Source organism: Eschrichtius robustus, chromosome 5 (genome assembly GCF_028021215.1).
Source record: "Eschrichtius robustus isolate mEscRob2 chromosome 5, mEscRob2.pri, whole genome shotgun sequence".
Lineage (NCBI taxonomy): Eukaryota > Metazoa > Chordata > Mammalia > Artiodactyla > Eschrichtiidae > Eschrichtius > Eschrichtius robustus.
The window spans coordinates 14,469,309-14,488,580 of NC_090828.1; the positions used below are offsets into that span (position 1 = coordinate 14,469,309).

General features: G+C 45.6%; 1 protein-coding gene and 1 long non-coding RNA gene across 6 annotated transcripts in view; one reads left to right on the top strand and one right to left on the bottom strand.

The window, feature by feature from the left end:
* Positions 1-13,706: 13,706 nt before the first annotated feature.
* On the bottom strand, positions 13,707-17,059 carry LOC137764715 (uncharacterized). Of its 4 annotated transcripts, none has more exons than XR_011074049.1 (3): positions 16,911-17,059; positions 15,690-15,835; positions 13,707-14,450 (listed from the first exon to the last, which is right to left on the bottom strand). It is a non-coding gene; the product is annotated as an uncharacterized lncRNA (long non-coding RNA). The 4 variants fall into 4 exon arrangements; XR_011074047.1 differs by having other exon boundaries at positions 15,690-15,857; XR_011074050.1 differs by lacking the exon at positions 16,911-17,059 and adding an exon at positions 16,396-16,861.
* Positions 17,060-17,165: 106 nt separating this feature from the next.
* SERPINE2 (serpin family E member 2) overlaps positions 17,166-19,272 on the top strand; it is a 74,430-nt gene continuing 72,323 nt past the window's right edge. For both annotated transcript variants that reach the window (XM_068544340.1, XM_068544341.1), the window contains exon 1: positions 17,166-17,393. The gene's annotated coding sequence lies outside the window, so the exon portion shown is untranslated. The remainder of the gene's footprint in view (positions 17,394-19,272) is intronic.

Here is a 19,272-nt window from a genome sequence, read left to right on the forward strand (position 1 = left end):
TGACTTACATGCATGGTCTCATTTAATTCTCTTATCCACCCTGGCTTTCAGGTTATTTTTCTCACCTACAGATGAAGAAACTAGGGCTCAGAGGGTGAAGAAATATATTCAAGATTACACTTTGTAGGAAGTATCAGAGCCAGAATTCAGACCAGGTAATCTGGCTCCAGGACCCAGATTAGAAATGGCTGTCCCCACAAGGGTGATACCCAATGTTGGAGGTGGAGACGGAGTGCCTACTATGGCGTGCAGCTGCCTGAGGGTTCTGGGGGAAGGAGGTGAAAGGCCAGCACCACAAGAGGAGGATTTCTGGACTGGGCAGGCTATGGGAAATCCTGCAGGGAGGAGGGTCAAATGGCCGGGGGGCCTGGTGTTAAGTCTCAGCAAAAATCCATAAGCCAGGGTCCATGTCTGACTGCCTCAGGCAAGTCCAGGATGAAGACCAGAGACTTGTTACCTGATGGGTGTGGTTCAGGCCAAGTTCACAAGCCAACGAGAGACGAGCCTGGCAACATATCCAGTTGCCAAACCATTAGGGCCATGCTCAGTGTCTGGCCCCGAGCCTAGATAAACAGTCACCTAAGAGACCAGAGCCAGAACCAGAACCTATGTACTCCCTGCAGCCCTGCTCACAGCCAGTACCGTGTGTGCCCAGTCACCGTATCCAGCCAGGTTCCGATCCATTCCCTGCTGACCAGAACCCTAAAAACCTGCTCAGCCCCTTCCCATCCTCTTTTCTCTCCAGTGAGCTGAACTGTTCCTTAACCCAGCATCTATTTGTCGGTAACACTGTTTCATTCCAAATACATCCCCCCCGGATTCAAAACACTACTAACCATTGATGTTGCTTCCCACGACTACTCAGAGATCTTATTACTGTACTCTCGGTCCCCAAACTGGACCAGTTGGCTGCTGATGCCAGGCGTGATTAAACCCAGTCTTTCTGGTGATTAAGATGGCTGGCTACCTTCTTGGGCAGGAGCTCCCAAATGGTCACTCCCAACTGTATCCATCCCTGCAGCTCTAGCCCAGTCTGAGTCTGCTTACTCCCCTTCCCTACCAGCCTATGGATGGGGTCCCCACATACTTGGGAACCAAGCTGGAACACGTCATCATAACACAGGTTGCAAAACAGAAGCCCGGCCTGATGCCCTCTCCTGCAGCACAGGTCACCAGGATAAAGGCCATGGTGAGCTAGCTGGCTCCACAAAAGCAGGGCTGTGAGTCACGGGGCCTCACGTGACCTCACTCCCTCTTGCATGCCCTCCCACTTCTTGGCATCTGTACTGGATGTTCTATTATTGGGGACCTGCCTCCTCTTACCCTTGCCCAGAACTCCCCTAGATACCCACCAACTTTTCCCATTTTGAAACTGCAGTTCTTCAGTGAGTATTGTTTCTGGAAAAAGAATAGTTATGAAAGCCCTTTCTGTGGCTGTCCCCTTGGACAGGGTCTCCACGCAGGTGGGGCTCTGGTACTTCAGGTACCAGGCTATTAAAGCTGATGGCTTCACTCATGTCAGGCAACACTGAACCACTCCAGGCAAACCTCACAAAGAATAACGTCAGCTTGGCTGTTGCTTAATAGCTATCAGAAGCTCGGATGAAGGAAGTAGTTTTTCCAAAGGTCTGTAACTCTTCCCCTTGAGCCAAGACTGTTAACCTCAGGAATGAGAGTGGGTTTCAGGAGTCTGCAACAGGAATAATTGTATTTATATAAAATGTTTTGAATTCGCATTTTCCTGAAAACAGGGTCCACAGCTTTGATCAGATTCTCCCCCTCACCCATCCTTCCTACGTCCTATCAATATTGTTCCTGGACTATATCTGCACCTGCATTCCTTCTCCATCACCCTAGTCCAAGCTATCAGAACTGCTGCAATAGGGGCTTCCCTGGTGGTCCAGTGGTTAAGACTCTGTGCTTCCACTGCAGGGGGCATGGGTTTGATCCCTGATCGGGGATCACGCCTGCCACGTGGCATGGCCAAAAAAAAAAAAAAAAAAAAACCTGCTGCAATAACTTCCCAGTGGCCTCCTGACCTATGGTCTTGCCCACGCTCAACCATCAGACTCAAGCTAGGGCCAGAATGATGCTTTAAAATGCAGAGTTGATGGGGGCAGCCTGTTAACTTAGAGGGTCTACCCTTCCATTCCCAGTCATCCACTAAAATATTTTGCTTTTGCTGCTTTATTTCTTCCCTTTTGCTCTACCCTCTATGGGTGTTCTGCTTTTGCCAGCCCAATTCCGGTGATTATTGTGATCCTGAATCAAGATGAATATTTGGAGAGATGGTACATAGAGAGTAGGAGAAAAGGTGAGGTCACGGTAAAGCCGTGGCCCTGTAGGCTGAAAGCTGGGGAAGAGTAAGGGTGAAAGAAGGAAGGGGGAATGAAGAGGTGAGGGGTTCCAGAGCTGCTCTGGAATTGTGGTGGATAGACACGGTGGTTTCAAGAAGGGCTGCTGTGTGTTACAAATGACACTGTGTATTAGTCATTGTGGGGGGTTGAACAATGTCCCCCCAAAATGCATGTCAATCCAGAACCTCAGAATGTGACCTTATTAGGAAATAGGGTCTTGGCAGATGTGATTAGTTAGGATGAGGTCATGCTGGATTAGTGTGGGCTCTAATACAGCACTGGTGTCCTTATAAGAAGGCCATCTGAAGACATAGAAAGATGCAGACACACACAGAGAAAGAGGCCATGTGAAGATGGAGGCAGAATTTGGAGTGACGAGCTACAAGCCAAGGAGCACCAAGGATTACCAACAGCTACCAGAAGCTGGGAAGAGGCAAGAGAGAATTTGTCCCTAGACCCTTCAGAGGAAGCCTGGTCCAGCTGACACCTTGATTTCATACTTCTAGCCTCCAGAGCTGGGAGTATAAATTCCTGCTGCCCCTGGGTTTGTGGTACTTTGTTACAGCAGCCCTAGGAAGCTAATACAGTCGTATTACACTGGGGCAAGAAACAAACCCTGAAGCCTCAGGGCCTTAAAAGGGGGGTGATTTCTCACTCACCCAAAGTCTGAGGCAGGTCCCCAGCCCTCTTCCATCTTACATTCCAGAAAGATGACCTCCAAGATCATTGTTGCTGGTAAAGCGAGTACTGAAAGATCACACAAAATGTTTTTGAAAACCAGACCTGAAAATGACTTCCATCATTACTGCCAAACCCAGTCTTATGGTCCCAGCCAAGCTGCAAGACAGGCTGGAAAATGGAGGAGAGCATATAGATACCGGATGACCTCTAATGCTCTGCCAAAGATCCCCCTTAAAGGCACAAGTAATGACTAGAAGGACCTTTGGTTGCATTTCATTGACAGCGTGTTGCATTTCATTGACAGCGTGATTTGCATTTAAATGAGGTGCTGTGGCAAGACTGAGCCCTAGGGTGCCCAGAAGGGACTGGTTAGGTTATATAATCACGTCATTCCCAGATTAGAGCCCTTTATTTTCTTTCTTTTTTTCTCTTAGGAGAAAGAGAAAAATCATTATGCTCTCCAAGATCTATCCTATGCCATCTGGACCCTGCCGACCTCTTTGATCTTAGATGTGACACTTTCTCCCCCAGTCTCTCTCCCGCATCCCATAGATCTTCTTCAGTTTCCTCCAGGGCATTATGCTGCTGCTTTGCACACACAGTACTCCATCCCCATACCTTCCTCCTCCTACACCTGCTTTCAGACCTCAGTTCACACACACCACTTGCTAAGTAAAGTCTTAACCTTAATACCACTCCTTCCCAGTCTAAATTGTATCCTTCAGTTATTCTCACATAGTTTCTTATACTTTCCCTTCTTATTACTTATCTTAGTTTGTCATGCTATGTGCATGTGATTATTTAATCAATCTCTCTTTTTTGCTGCCATTTCTCAGTAATATTGTATTTATTAAAAATGAATGAATGAATGGGTAAATTCTGAAAAAGACTTTGGATTCCCCAAAAAGTTAATCGCTTTAAAGTATTCTAAAAGATGTATTCATTATGATGCTTTTGGCTGCAAGTAAAAGAAATAACAATTCAAAATTCCCAAGACAACAGGGGCTATTTGTTATCTTATATAATGAGGGTTTCCTAGATAGGGGACTGCCTGGGTTGGTTAATTCAGCAGCTCAGTGACATCATCAAAGACCCAGGTTCTTCCCATCTTGTGTCTCTTCCACCCTCAGCACGTAGCTTATTTCCACCCGTAGTCACAAGGTGGCTGCAGTAGTTCTGGGAAACAAGTAGAAGAAGTGATCTCCTCTTTCAGTACGAACCACTTTTATCGTCAGGACAACCTTTTTCAGATGCTTCCCTACCAACTGACTTCCCTACAGGTCATTTCTACCTCTAAACCAAGCATTGGCAAAGAGAATAAAATTATTATTACTGGTCAAGATTAATGAGGATTTACTCCTAAAACAGGTATCAGAGAGATGGATGGGTGTCTGACCAAAATCCAGATTCTGCTAGCAAGAAAGAGGGATGGCATTAACAGATAAACAACCATATCTGCTACACATTGGTTGGCAACTTTACAGATGTATTGCCAAATTTTGATCTGAGTATAGAATGTATTATATGAATACTTATCTTGATATATTAATAGGTGTCAGATAAAAATGCTATGTTGAGCTAATTGTGTTGCTGTGGTACGGTACAGGGTATATTTTCACATGAATAAGAGTCAGGAGGCATCAAATGTTACAAAGATATGTGTGCTGGAACACATGAAAACCTTTTCTCATGAGTAAATCAGAGTAAATGTCCAGGACAATGGAGACATAGGTCTAAAGAGGCACCAAGTGGATTATTTCATATCTATGGTGTAGGGCTGCACCCCACAGGCCTGCAAGCTCTACTTGCCCAGCCTCAAGACCGAAGAAAGAGCCCAGAGTCAGCGACAGTTTAATGGATAAGGAGGATCTTACACATTGGAAGCAAGGTCTCGGAGTGACACTCCACCCGTGTGTGGCAAATGGTGGGCAGGACATGGCAGTAGTCTTTGCTGGGGAGTGGGAGAAAGGGGAGAGGGAAGGTACCAGTTATAGAGAGAACTGATGCCAGGGAAACCAACAGAGAGGCACGCCCCTTTAATAAACTATCCTGGTGGAGATAGTTCTGATCTAAAGATTAGAACAATCACTAGCTGAGGCCAAGGGCAAGTATGTTGGCATTCACTGATTAGGGTCTATGATTAAGAGGGAAGGTCAGTCAGGTGAGTAGAGAGTAGAGTGTAGGCGAAGCAGGGGCTGGTTGAGCAGGGGATGTACATTGAGCAAGAGAACGGCTATATGGGTGGCCTGATCATACATACGGATATAACTTATGCACTAAAATTTCAGCATAGGGGCTCTGGGAGTGTCCCATGCCTCAGTAGCAACAAACATACACAGTAACCAGATCTTGGTTTCTACAATAAATGCCATTCCCTAATAAAAGGAATCAGGGTTCCTTCAAGAAATGACTGATTCTAGGGCTGCGGAGAGAAAATATAAGATGAGCCTACAGCTCCTGTAGTTCCAGAAAGCAAAGAAGTAATCAAAAAACAAAAAGATGGAGGTATATCAAAGGGGCACAGGAAAAGCTCCCAGGAGCTAAATCTGGAGCAACAAAATGACTAGTGTGGTATTGTATTATGATCCAAAATGTAAAATAAACATACATAAGTTCATTTGATATAAATAAATAAATGAATTAAATAAATACCTGGGGAAGAAGAGATAAACCTTCCCTTCAGAAGAATCCCATTTAATATAAGGAGACATTCCCACCTCCAGAAGGTGGACTTTGACTTCCTTGAGTGCGAGCTGGACTTAGTGAATTGCACCCTAATAGTATGTGGAAAGGGGGAAAATAGTAAATTTTCAGTGGAGAAAAGGCAAGTAACACCTTAACCACATCATCAAGGTTAACTTCACTGATGATATTGAAGAATGCAGCCCTGATCTAATGTGATGAGAAGGGCACTTGGCCTATGTGGTCCTCTTCCTCCAAACCCATAATTCCAATCTAATCATGAGGAAAACATCAAACAAACACAAGAAGAAGTATATTCTACAAAACACCTGACCAGGGCTCCTCAAAACTGTCAAAGTCATGAAAAGTAAGGAAAAACTGAGATCTATCACAGACCAGAAGAGACTAAGGAAACATGAAAACTAAATGCAATGGATATCCTGCACGGGATCCTGGGACAGAAAAAGGAGGTGGGGGGAGGCGTGAAATCCAAATAAAGTCTGGAGTTTAGTTAATGATAACGTGCCAGTGTTAATTTCTATGTTTCCACAAATGTAAGATGGACTTTCCATATTATCTCTGCAACTTTTCTGTAAACCTAAAATTATTCCAAAATTCAAAATTAATTTTTAAAAAGTGTAATTAAAAAAACAAGTTGAGAACAATTGCTCTAAAATCTATGCTTGGATTAGGCAACAATATCAAAGAACTGGATTGCCTGGGTTCCTGAAGCAAATGGTGTTGCTACTCTGCCTTCACTCTCTCCGTTACAAAATTTTCTGATGGTGATTTGGTATAATTCCATCAACTCATATTAAAGGGTATTGCTGTTGTCTGAATGTTTGTGTCCCTGAAAATTCATATGTTGATTGCTAATTATTAGAGAAATGCAAACCAAAACTACAATGAGGTATCACCTCACACCAGTCAGGGTGGCCAACATCAAAATCTCTACAAATAATAAATGCTGGAGAGGGTGTGGAGAAAAGGAAACCCTCCTACACTGTTGGTGGGAATGTAAATTGGTGCAGCCGCTATGGAGAACAGTATGGAGGTTCCTCAAAAAACTAAAAATAGAACTACTGTATGAGCCAGTGATGCTATTTCTGGGCACATATGTGGAGAAAGCTATAATTCAAAAAGATTCATTTGCCCCAATGTTCATAGCAGCTCTATTTACAATAGCCAAGACATGGAAGCTATGTAAATGTCCACGGATGTGGCACATGTATACATATATATATTTTATATATATATATATATATATATATATATATATATATATATATATATAAAATGGAATATTACTCAGCCATTAAAAAAATCATGAAATAATGCCATTTGCAGCAACATGGATGGACCTAGAAATTAGCATACTAAGTGAAATAAGGCAGACAGAGAAAAACAAATATCACATGATATTGCTTATATGCGGAATCTAAAAAAAAAAAAATGATACAAATGAACTATTTACAAAACAGAAACAGACTCACAGACATAGAAAACAAACTTATGGTTACCAAAGGGGAAAGGTGGGGGTGGGGGAGGGATAAATTAGGAGTTTGTGATCAACATATACACACTACTGTACATAAAATAGATAACCAACAAGGACCTACCCTATAGCACAGGGAACTATACTCAATATCTTATAATATAATGGAAAAGAAGCTGGAAAAGGACACACACACATATATCTGTGTGTGTGTGTTTATGTATAACTGAATCACTTTGCTATACACCTGAAACCAACACAACATTGTAAATCAACTATACTTCAATAGAAATTTAAAAAAATATTTGTATGTTGAAATCCTAATGACCAAGGTGATGGTATTATAGGTGATTAAGTCATGAGTGTAGAAACTTCATGAATGGGATTCATACCCTTATGAAAGAGGACCCACAGAGCTCCCTACCCTCTTCCACCATGTGAAGACACAGCAAGACATCTGCAGTCTGGAAGACAGCCCTTGCCTAACCATGCTGGTACCCTGATCTCGGACTCCCAGCCTCCATAACTGTGAGAAATAAATGGCTGCCGAACGAGTAGATCTTGCGATGGATTCCCAGGTGCATTTTTAACAAGAATCTCAAAGATAATTTTGCAGGCCATCTTTGGACTACACTTTAAGAAATGCTGGGCTGTTGATCTATAAGGTTCCTTCCTCACTTTAGAAATCTTTGAAGAGATGTTCAATGCTAAAATGACACAGGCATCAACAGCGTGTGTTAATAGATACAGTTAGTCAAAGCTCACACTTACAGATTCCTTCGAGGTTCAGTCACTTGTTCCTATATCGTTTAGGGTAGAAGTGTACAAAGTGTAGACTGGAGAGACTAAAGAGGGTTCTCCAGTGGCCCTTTATGGAATTATTGCTTAAAAAGTGACAATGGATCTCTATGTCTGGGCTTTGGCTTTTTCTTTAATAATAACCAGTTTTTCTCAAGGTTTCATAAGGATGGGGCATGGTTATCTTCATTAAATCTAAAACGGTGTGTAACGAGAGGTGATAAGGGGAAGCTGAGAGAGGGTGGAACACAGGGTCCTTCCCCACAATGGAGATGTTGGGGGCCTGGAACAGCGAGAACCGCTTTAAGGGGAGGCAAGATGCAGAGCATAGCAGCTTCTGTCCTGTAACCACCACAAAGATGATTAAGCAGGGACTTCCCTGGCAGTCCAGTGGTTAGGATGCCGAACTTCCACCGTAGAGGGCATGGGTTCAATTCCTGGATCCTGCACGCTGTGCCCCATGGCAAAAAAAAAAAAAAAAAAAAAAAAATTAAGCAACCTGAGATTTAAAAAAAAATTTTTTTTTCTTTTTCACTCAGAAGCCATTCTTGAGATTTCAAAGCCTCGTTATTCTCACTCTGCAATCTGAGCCGCCTTTGATAATTCAGCGGTCTTCCTGAGCATTTGAAGACAGCTTTCTAACCTGGTATGAAGTTGGGAACCTAAACAGACAAATTCATTCCTTCTATTTAGAACTGGAAATCTCAGAACACTTGTCTTTACTTTCCACTCCCCCAACATCTGTCCATAGGGACTGGGAAAACAATAATAAATGCTATTATCTATTGATTTCTATGATGTGCCAGGCACTACAGAAGGCACACCAGAAGGGTTGGTATAGAGCAGAATCTGCAAGGAACCAAGATAGACCAATGAAGATCAATGGTGTGCTTCAGAATTAACAATAGTAGTGTTATGGCTGAATGTGTATGTTCCCTCAGAATTAACAACAGTAAAGTTATGGAATGAATATTTGTCCCTGCAAATTTTATCTGTTGTAGCCCTATCCCCCAATGTGACAAAATTTGGAAACAGGGTCTTTATGGAAGAAATTAAGGTTAAATGCATGCAGGTGGGGCCCTGATCCAATAGGATTAGTTTCCTTATAAGAAGAGACCTCAGAGTTTTCTCTTTCTCTCTCCCATTCATACACACAAAGAAGAGGTCATGTGAGTACACAGTGAGAAGGAGGCCAGCCAGAACCAAAGGAGAGGAGAGTCTCTCCAGAAACTGACCATGATGGCACCCTGATCTTGGATTTCCAGCCTCCAGAACTGGAAGAAAATAAATTTCTATTCTTTAAGCCATCCAGTCTATGGTACTTTGTTAATGACAGCCCCACTAGACTAAGGCAAGTAATAATATCTGTGAAGCTCTTTGGATTTCACAAAGTGCTTTCACCTAAATATCATACTCCTTTCTCATGACAACCTTAAAAAGGTATTCTTCTTCTTCTATCAGACTGAGCCTTGGAGACATCAAATGACTTGCTCACAAACACAGTTAAGAGGTGGCAGAATGGGACAGTGACCTAGGCATTTTGGCTCCCAGTGTCCCGTCTTCTAGTTCTTCCACGTGCAGTTGTCTAGAGAACCGGAAGAGGTGGAGGACTGCAGACACAGAAGAAGCAGTGAAGTGTGCAAACTGCCCAGGTGCCAAACCTAGTTGATCTGTGAGTGGCTGTCACTTTGGGGAACAGTAAAATTAATTGTATTTTTCTTCATTCAATAAACATTTATTAGGACCCCCTCTGTGCAAGACACCACATGAAAACTTAAAGATATGAAAAAAAAAATGGCTACTGCCTTGAGGTTAGAGCCTAAACCAAATGCTTACATCCAAGGAAGGATGTGGTCGTGTGAAATAAACAACCCATACTTAGAGCTACAGGAGTGCTGAGTGAGGAGATATCAACACCGGCGAGGCTGAGAGGGGAAAATTGTGAAGCATGAAAATTATTATTTCAGTGGCAGAGAAGGGTGGTGAATTAAGTCCAGAAATGGGTGCAACGACCCCTCCCTTCCTGCAGCCCCTTCTGCAAGGTGATTTTTCTACTCCTCTTGTTATAGACTGGACTGTGTTCCTCCAAAATTCGTATGTTGAAGCCCCAACCCCCAGTGTGACTGTACTTGACGATAGGGCTTTCAAGGAGGTAATTAAGGTTAAATGAGGACAAATGTGTGGGGCTCTTCTCCAGTAGGACTAGTGTCCTTATAAAAAGAAACGACACCAGATCTCTCTCTCTCTCTCTCTTTCTCTCTGTGTGCACGTGGAAAGACCGCATGAAGGCACAGTGAGGAGGCAGCCGCTTACAAGACCGGAAGAGAGGTCTCACCAGAAACCAACCCTAAGGGTACCTTGATCTCAGATTTCTAGCCTTCAGAACTGTGAGAGAATAAATGTCTGTTGTTTAAGCTACCGAGTCTGTGGTGTCTTATTATGGCAGCCCTAGGTGACTACTACATGTCTCATCAAGAAGTAGAGACTACATCTCCTTCCTCATTTGAGATAGTTCTGTGACCTGCTTTGAATGCAACAGATATGACATTATACTAAATCCAAGGCTAGTCCTTAAGAGGTCTTGCAAGTTCTGGTTTTACCCTCTCAGAGTCTTGAGCTATCCTGTAAAGAAGTCTGTGTAGGGACTTCCCTGGTGGTCCAGTGGTTAAGACTTTGTGCTCCCAGTGAAGGGGGCATGGGTTTGATCCCTAGTTGGGGAACTAAGATCCTGTATGCTGCACGGCGTGGCTGAAATATAAATAAATAAATAAAAAAGTGGCTATGTAAATTATACTTCAACAAAAATTTTAAAACAAACAAACAAAAAGGCAGCCTGTGCACTGTTGGAAAACCAATGCAGAGAGAATCTTCTCAGTTTGAAATATGACAAGGGGAGAAAAGGCCCATAAAGATGAAAAAACTGCAGCAAAGAGAAGACAGAGTTCCAGCCATGCCTGCTCAGGGTCCACACATGTGAGTGGAGCCATCTTGAATCCTGCAGCTGTGCAGGTCAGACAACACTGGGTGAATCAGAGATGAACCATCCCAGCTGAACCCTGCCCAGCCGACCCATAAAATCATGAACAAATAAAATAGTTACTTTAAGCCATTAAAATTGGGATAGTTTATAATGGAAGACTAGAAATTGATACAGGTGGAGTGAAAGAAGGGATATTTGGGGCAGAATGGTTTAAACAATGGCACAATAGTAGAAGAATACAATAGAAATTTTGATGAGTAATTCTGGTTGGTAAAGCCTTTATGAACATATTAGAGAAAATGAGAGGACAAGGTTAGCAAGGTAGGTTAGAGTTAGCCTGTGGAGAGCTTTCACTATAATAATTTTTTATTGAGCACCCACTATTTACATTCAGCTAAACCCTTTTCACAGATTAACTAATTGTCACATAACTCTATGTGTAGGTTATACGATTAGTATCCCCCATTTTACTGATAAGGAAACTGAGGCTCAGAGGTTTAGTTAATTGAAAAAAAATTATGTAGTGATGAGGCTGGTATTTGAACCCAGGCAATCTAACTCCAGAACCTGTGACCCCAACCTCTACAAAAGACTGCCTAAGCCAAGGAATTCAGACCTTAATGATAAACATGAAATTATTTTAAGCCTTGGAGTGGCATACTGAAGCAGTGCCTTAGAAAGATTAAGCTGGCAGGGGTGGATAGAATCTGGAAGCTGAAAGAATAGTTAGGGTATATTGCAGTGGTCCAGGGATGAAGTGATAAGGGTCTGAACTAATCTGAAAAAAACAAAATAGGAAAGGGATGAATAAGAGGGACTTAGGGAAGGAACTATTAATAGCACCAGGTAATGGCTGGATATAGGATAAAGGGAAGAGGAGTCATCAGAACTCATTCCCATCCTTCTGGTTTCAGTGACTGAGACGGCACTCCTCCCTCTAAAATCCTTATGGAGTTCAGGAGGAAGAATTGCTTCAGGAGGGAGATAATAAATTGCTTTAGACTTGTTAGGTAGGAGGTGATGGTGGAATATTTATTTATTTATTTATTTGTTCATTTATTTGTTTATTTGGGCTGTGCTGGGTCTTAGTTTTATCATGCGGGATCTTCGTTGCCCACGCAGGTTCTTTTAGTTGCTGCATGCGGACGTCTTAGTTGCGGCATGCAGACTCTTAGTTGCGGCATGCGTGCGGGATCTAGTTCCCCGACCAGGGATCGAACCTGGGCCCCCTGCATTGGGAGCATGGAGTCTTACCCACTGGACCATGAGGGAAGTCCCTGACAGTGGGATATTAAGTAGAAGTATCTGCCAAGCATTTGGAGATATGTGAGTAGGAACTTGAACAGGGGTCAAGGCCATCTGTAAATACAGGCTTGGAAATCATCCAGAACTAAGCAAAGTTACATGCATCTAGGATGTATCTGTTAAAGATTCTTGATTACAAGCAACAGAAACCAAATCTGGCTAGAAAAGAGTCCAGTGTGGACTTCTACTCAGAAGAGGCAGGGACCATGGTGGTTCTGGGGATCCAGATGGGAAGAATTCATAAACAATCTTATCAAGTTAGGATGAGCCAGCTCCAACTACTTTCCCCATTCCCTTCAAGTATTCAAAGTCCTGGGAGGGGATCCAGTGAGCTTGGTCATATGCCCATCCCTTGACTAGAAGAAGTAAAGACACCTTGTCATCCATTCCCAACAGGGTGACATAAAGCAGGAGAAGTGATTCTCCAAAGGAAAACAGATCTTGCAATCAAAAGACAGGGAATAGATGCTGAGTGGCCACAAACCAATCAGTGGTCACTCTACTGGGAGAGAGCGTGTGAAGGAGAGGAGAGAGCTGAGGGCAGACAATAATATAGCACCCACATGTGGGAGGAGGAGGATTTGATGAGGGAAGGATAAAGGCTGGCTAAGGAATTGGAGAAGAGAGAAAACAGGCAAAGGAATTTCAAAAATGGGCAAAACACCAGAGTTATATGCTGCCAAGAGATCAAGGGTGATAAAGAATGATGAAAAACCACTGGGGTTGGCATTGGAAGTGATTAGTAACTTTTGAGAGAGAGAGAGGGTGGGGGGGTGGAGGAAGAGAGAGAGGGAGGAGACACAGTGATGCAGGTAAGAAGTGAGGGCATAGAGAGTATAAAAGAAAGGGAGGCGGCATCCATGTTTGGTGGTAAAAGGAAGAAGAGCTAGGTTGTTGTTTGAAGGGGTCAGCCTCACAGTGATCCTCAGCACATAGCGCTTTCCATCTTCTTTGGTCAAATATAAGCGGAAAATAATCCTCAGCCCAGCACTTACTGACGTCTTTTCTCGGAAGCCCTTGGTGAAAAGTAGCGACGATAGTGGGAAAGTGTGAACTGATGCTCTGGTTGAATCTGTTTCAGAAGTTACAGAAAGAGGAAACTGGATTTATTTGAAAGCCAACTTGAAAGGGAAATGAAAAGACAAAAAATACCTATTACAAGCTTAAAAAAAAAAAATCATACCAATGCAACAGTCCCAGAAACTAATTGTCTAAGTGAACTGTTATAACCAGTCTCCTTTCCCCTGGTTGAAACAACCTTACGAAACAGCATCTGCATCTATAAAGTTGTGTAACAAGTCGTCTTGTGGTGAAATGTATTTTAAATAGGGGTTAGATAGGAGAGGAGCAACTATTATTATCTTATTATAGAAATATCAGTACCTCTTCCAGACAAAACACCATCACCCATTGGGAGCTAAGGATAGCTTTTACTTAAATACAAGGTCATACTGTTTGGGTGTATGAGGGAGTAGTGGGGGTGGGGTGGGGGGATTTTCATCTTCTTCCAAAGCACTCGAAGCTGGACTTCTTCCAAGAGAGGAAATGAGACTAAATAGATCATTTGTTTTATTCTGTTTGGGCATTTCTTGCGTTTCTCCCAACTGCGGCTTATGGACACAAAGCCAAACTCAGAGACCGGCTGGAGCTGGCTAAACTCCAGGTCACTTAAAAAAAAAAAAATTAAGGAATAAACAATTTGAAGCTCTATCAGAGGATTAAGGCAAGCCACACAATTGAAGGACAAAATGAAATTCTGCTGTGAATGTGAAGTTGTAAAAAAAAGAAGCAGGTAGGAGCGTTAAACGATTTGGATTTCTCAAACAAGACAGGAGGGAAACGCCAATTGAAAGCGCACACCTATGACAAATCCATTTCAACAAGGGTCAAACACCCTCTGGTGTTTGAACTGCCGCTTAGGGGCACCAAGTGAGGTAGGAACACAGCTTCTTTGGGGCAGCCCCTAATGATGGGGGTCAAAGTGCCTGGTCACTTGAACGTCGTGGAAAGCTTGGGAGATTGCTTCTGTAACCCTCTTGCTGGCATCAGGAAGGCCGGTCAGCAGTCGCCGTGCACATTCTGTAACAAGCATAGTTGGTATTCCCAGCATAGCCCACTGGCAGAATGGGTCTTTGTCTTGAATCACTTCCCTCTGGGAGACACTCAGTGGCAGTCCCATGCAATGTCCAAGGAGAGAGAAAGGCCCATTAGTGGTTAGGCATAGTTTAGCATATTAGTTAACACTGCATCCTGTCTGATTTCAGAACTGACAAGTCATGTAGAGTATTGCTCAAAATGTTCCTTCAACAGTACTGGGTAGGGCAGGGAAGTGAACAGTCAGAGGTAAGTCCCAAAGATTTCTGACTGTCTTTTACAGATGAAGAACCTGGACCCTCATTATGCTCTAACTGGGAAAATAAAACATTCTTCCCCTTTAAAAAAAAGTTGGTTCCATTAAAACAAGAGACTTAAACCCTTTAACATAATATTTGTTCATTTCTGGGCTTCCCTGGTGGCTCAGTGGTTAAGAATCCGCCTGCCCATGCAGGGAACACGGGTTCGAGCCCTGGTCCGGGAAGATCCCACGTGTCGCGGAGCAACTAAGCCCGTGCACCACAACTACTGAGCCTGCGCACTAGAGCCCGCGAGCCACAACTACTGAGCCCACGTGCTGCAACTACTGAAGCCCATGCGCCCTACAGCCCGTGCTCCACAACAAGAGAAGCCACTGCGACGAGAAGGCCGTGCAAGGCAACGAAGAGTAGCCCCCGCTCTCCACAGCTAGAGAAAGCCTGAGCGCAGCAACAAAGACCCAATGCAAAAATAAATAAATAAAATAAATTTATAAAAATAATAATAATATTTGTTCATTTCTTTCAAAATTTTAGAGTAACTTTACTACAAATTCAAAATGGCAAATAATTACCCAAAGTGTTTGAGACATGAATCAATGTATACATGTTGATATACTGATTGTGATATTACACAGTAGTCTTGCAAAATGCTACCCTTGGGGCACACTGGACAAAGCATACAAGGGACCTCTCTGTGTTATTTCCTACGCCTGCATGTGAACCTACAATTATCTCAATAAAAATGTTCAATTTAAAAAAGTGATAAAGATAGAAGTGGATGCAGGGAATCGGGCAGGCTTTCATAACCTGGCTTCACCCACTTCTTGGTTCTATAATAGTCTGTTTCTCCACTAGTCCCCTGAATGACTCCCTTCCATCTGGAAGATGCTGATCCTAGCTTCTCAAACACACCAAGCTCAATCCCACCTCTGGGCTTTCTCCTGTAGCTTCTCCCATCCCCACCTCATTCTTCCCAGCTCCAGCTTGCCTTCCCAGATGAGAACAAATGATAACACTCTCCCTGGAGCAGTACTTACCATGTTAACAGTCACTTGGCACTTGTCCACAAATATTTCTTGAGCAAAGACTATAGGTGGAGTATTGGCTCCAGGCACTAGGAACCAGGTGAGTTAGAAACCGCATTCAACTGGTTTCTCTTCCTTCCTTTCTGGGAGCATACATTCTAATGAGGAAGTGTGGAAAAACTAGTCAAGAAACAAACAAACAAAAAAATCAAATCATGATGAGGACTATTTAGAATGTCATGGGTTGGAGAAAGGCGGAAGTGACTTTAGCTCAAGCGACCAGGAAAGGGTTTCTAGAGGTGACATCTGAGTTGTTGACCTGAAGTAAAAGGAAGCAGTCATCAGGAAGATGGTGGGGAGAAACAAAGCATTTCAGGCAGAGGGAACAACAAGGAAAAAGGATTTTTATCCTGCCTGTAACTGAATATGAATACTGGGCATGAGTGTAAAGCAATGAAATGGGTTTTCTTTCTGTGGGCTGTGTTTCCTTTTAATTTTAGGGCCAAAACTCCCATAGCATGTTTTCCTATATGAGAGGCTGTGAATACCCTTCCAAGATTCCAAGTTGCTTTCATGAGTAGATGCAAGCTTAATTCGAGGCTGTGTTTTAGGAGATTTACCATATTTCTTTCTCACAGTCGGGGCCGTGGGCCTGTTGGTGAGGGTTCTGCACTGTCTAAGGGCAACATAAATTATGCCATTAAAGTTGGGTACCTACAAAACTAAGCTGATGCAAAGGCGGGCCGCATACGGGAGATCTGGGTCATACAGCTGGGAGCAGGACGATAATTTGCCGCCGGCCTCTGGGGTCTGTGCTTCTCTGCGGCGCAGAGGTCCCATCGGCTGTAGTAACCGGTTGGGAAGGGCCGGATTCCCAGGTCTCTCCGGGGTACCTCACGCTGTCACCGCAACCAGGAATCCAGTTTTCTGGATCCCCTGGTCTGCCTTTTGCCTGAGGCGACCAGCTGCGGCTCCTCTGTTCGCCACTCCGGGAGAAGTCGGCTCTGGGGCACCCGGCGAAGCGCTTCGAGGGGTGATCTGTCCCTCCCCGGCCGCGACCTGGCACCGTTATCCCCATCACCCGGACCGGTAGGCACTGTCCCGGGGCGTCCCCCTGTTTCTCCCTGGGAGGGGGGCAGCCCAGACGACGCGTCCCAGGGACGCGCCACGAGCCCTTGGGTCCCTCCCCCCTCCCACCCCCACCCCCCCTCGCCTCCGAGCCCGGCGACCCACGTGCAGCTCGGGCCGGGCTGGTGCCGCAACTCGGGTTTGGCGCGTCTCCCGGCTCTTTCTGGGCGCAGCCCCGGGACGGGGACCCGCGGGGGGCGGCCTCGGCGGGACGCCGGCGGCAGCGGGGGCGCCCCGGAGTGCGGGCGCGGAGACGCGGCGGCCGCTGGCACACAAAGGAGGCGGCGGGAAGGCGGGGCGGGGCGGGCCGGGGGCGGGGGCGGCAGGAAGGGGCGGGGGCGGCGCGCGCCGCGATAAAGCCCCCGCCGCCGGGGCCGGCCCGCTAGCGCTGTGGGGCTGCCGGGCTGCTCGGGCTGCGCGGCGTGAGCAGGCGTCTCCGCCTCTTTCCTCCGCTGCCCCTCCTCGCCGCCGCCGCCGCCGCCGCCGCCGCTCTTCCTCCTCCGACTCCCCCGCCCCGCCGACACCCGGCTCCGGCTCGGGCCGCGCCGCGCTCCGCGGCCGCCACCTGGGGATCCCGAGCGAGGGGCGGTGAGTACGGGCTGCGCGCCCCACGGCCGATCGCGGGCGCCCGGGGCGGGAGGGGCGCGGCAGGCGCTGCCCGCCGCGCCGGGGACGGTCGCGGGGCTCGGCGTGCCGCCGGCTCCGCGCGGCGACCTTGCGCCGGGCCGGGAGGCTGCGGGGCCAGCGGGGCCGGGGGCGCCGGTGTCGAGGAGGAGGAACTTTCTTAGCCTCCCCCGGCCGGGCTGCCTCGGTCAAAGCTGCGTGCGCGCCCGGCACCCGTGCCCGGCCCGCGGGGAGCCCGAATACGACCCGGGCGGGGCGCGGAGAGGCCGCGCCGGCGGGCCAGGTGTCCCCGCGGCCGGGAGTCCTGGGGCCAGCGTGTCTGCTGCTACCGGTCCATCCTAGCGGGCGCCCGTGACCCTGAACCTGGGGTACCCAGGTACTCGCGGGCGTCCCCTTCCCCGTACTTTGCGTGTGCGCCGCCTGTTCGTGAAAGACAAACGGACTCCTACTTGTTGTTACCGCTGCCTGAGCGGGCTGGGGGTAACCGGTGGTTTGGGGGAGAGCCTTTAAATTGGCTTCTGGCAACCGATGTAACCCCATGGAGCTGATCTTTGCCATTTTCATCGTCTGTAGAAATGGGAATTGCAATGCTGATCAGTGCCTACAGGTAAGGTGAAAGTACTCAGAAATTCTGGGCGGAATTAGGTGTTTAATTTGCCTACAAACTGAGTGCGGAGGGAAGGCTTCTATTACATAAGACAGCACTCCACCTTCAGGTATTATGGAAGATGCTATTGAAGGTTTTAGTGTTTTAATGAGCAAAAAATAGTCTTCGTGTGTGTCTCTCTTGAGAAATCTCGAATGCTGCTGTGTCTTGCTTTGACTACTTCGCAGGGAACGTTTTAATATTTATATTATTTATATTTAGCATCAACATAAAAAGCTGTTTGAAGGTTTGACTTCCTCTTTCAAGCCAGGAAGCAGTTTGCTCCTCTGAACTGTTCAGGAACAATTTACGTGATAATTTTATGCTTCGGAGATTTTATATCGGAAAGTTGAACACAGATAACTGGGGAAAAAATGTAAGCATTGCTAATTTGTGTATCTAAAGCACACTTCAAAAATTGAAGATACTTTCAATGCTGACTGCATATCTAAATCAGTAATTATGTGCTGTTTGCACTATTTCAGCAAAAATTTTCTTCAGCTCTGCAAATGAAGGTGTTAGCCTAAATCATCGAAGGCTTCTCTCAACCCCAAGTTTTGAGACTTTCTTAAAAATCATGTTCAAAAATATTGTACAGTGCAGGGCAATTACTGAAGGTCATCAAGATGTCACCTATCTCTTATTCTTTACAAAAACGAATCTATGCAGAAAATTTCTGCCTCCCGTGAACTTCACATATTAGTGTAATTTGAAAAGGACTGAAATGATTCAGTCTCCAAAGGACAGTCATTTTCAGTTCCAGACATGAGTGGTTAAATACTAGTCAGAGATTGTTTGAGGTGGCAGAGTGGGAAATGAGGTGGTCACCTAGCCAGGTCCCGCTACACTTCTCTGTGGCCGTTCTTTGCCAGCCAGTCACTCTCTCGCAGCATGGGAGACTTTGGCCCGTGGGCTTTCTCTCCTCCCCTAGTCCCACAGTCCATGTATGGGATGCTTCCGATTCCTGCTTCCTTGACCACCTCGACTCCAGGGACCTCCACCCACTCCAGCTACTGGGTCCTCTACATCCAAGTCTTGCCCTCACCCAGAGATGCTCAACTTCTGAAATCAGCATCTCAGTATCTCTGCACCACAGGCGCCTTCCTTCCAGGTTGCAAACTGGTACTCCCATGGCAACTCTTCTTGAACACAAGAGATCTGTTCCCTTCCCTCCTTCCGGTTGGCAGGTGACTTTCA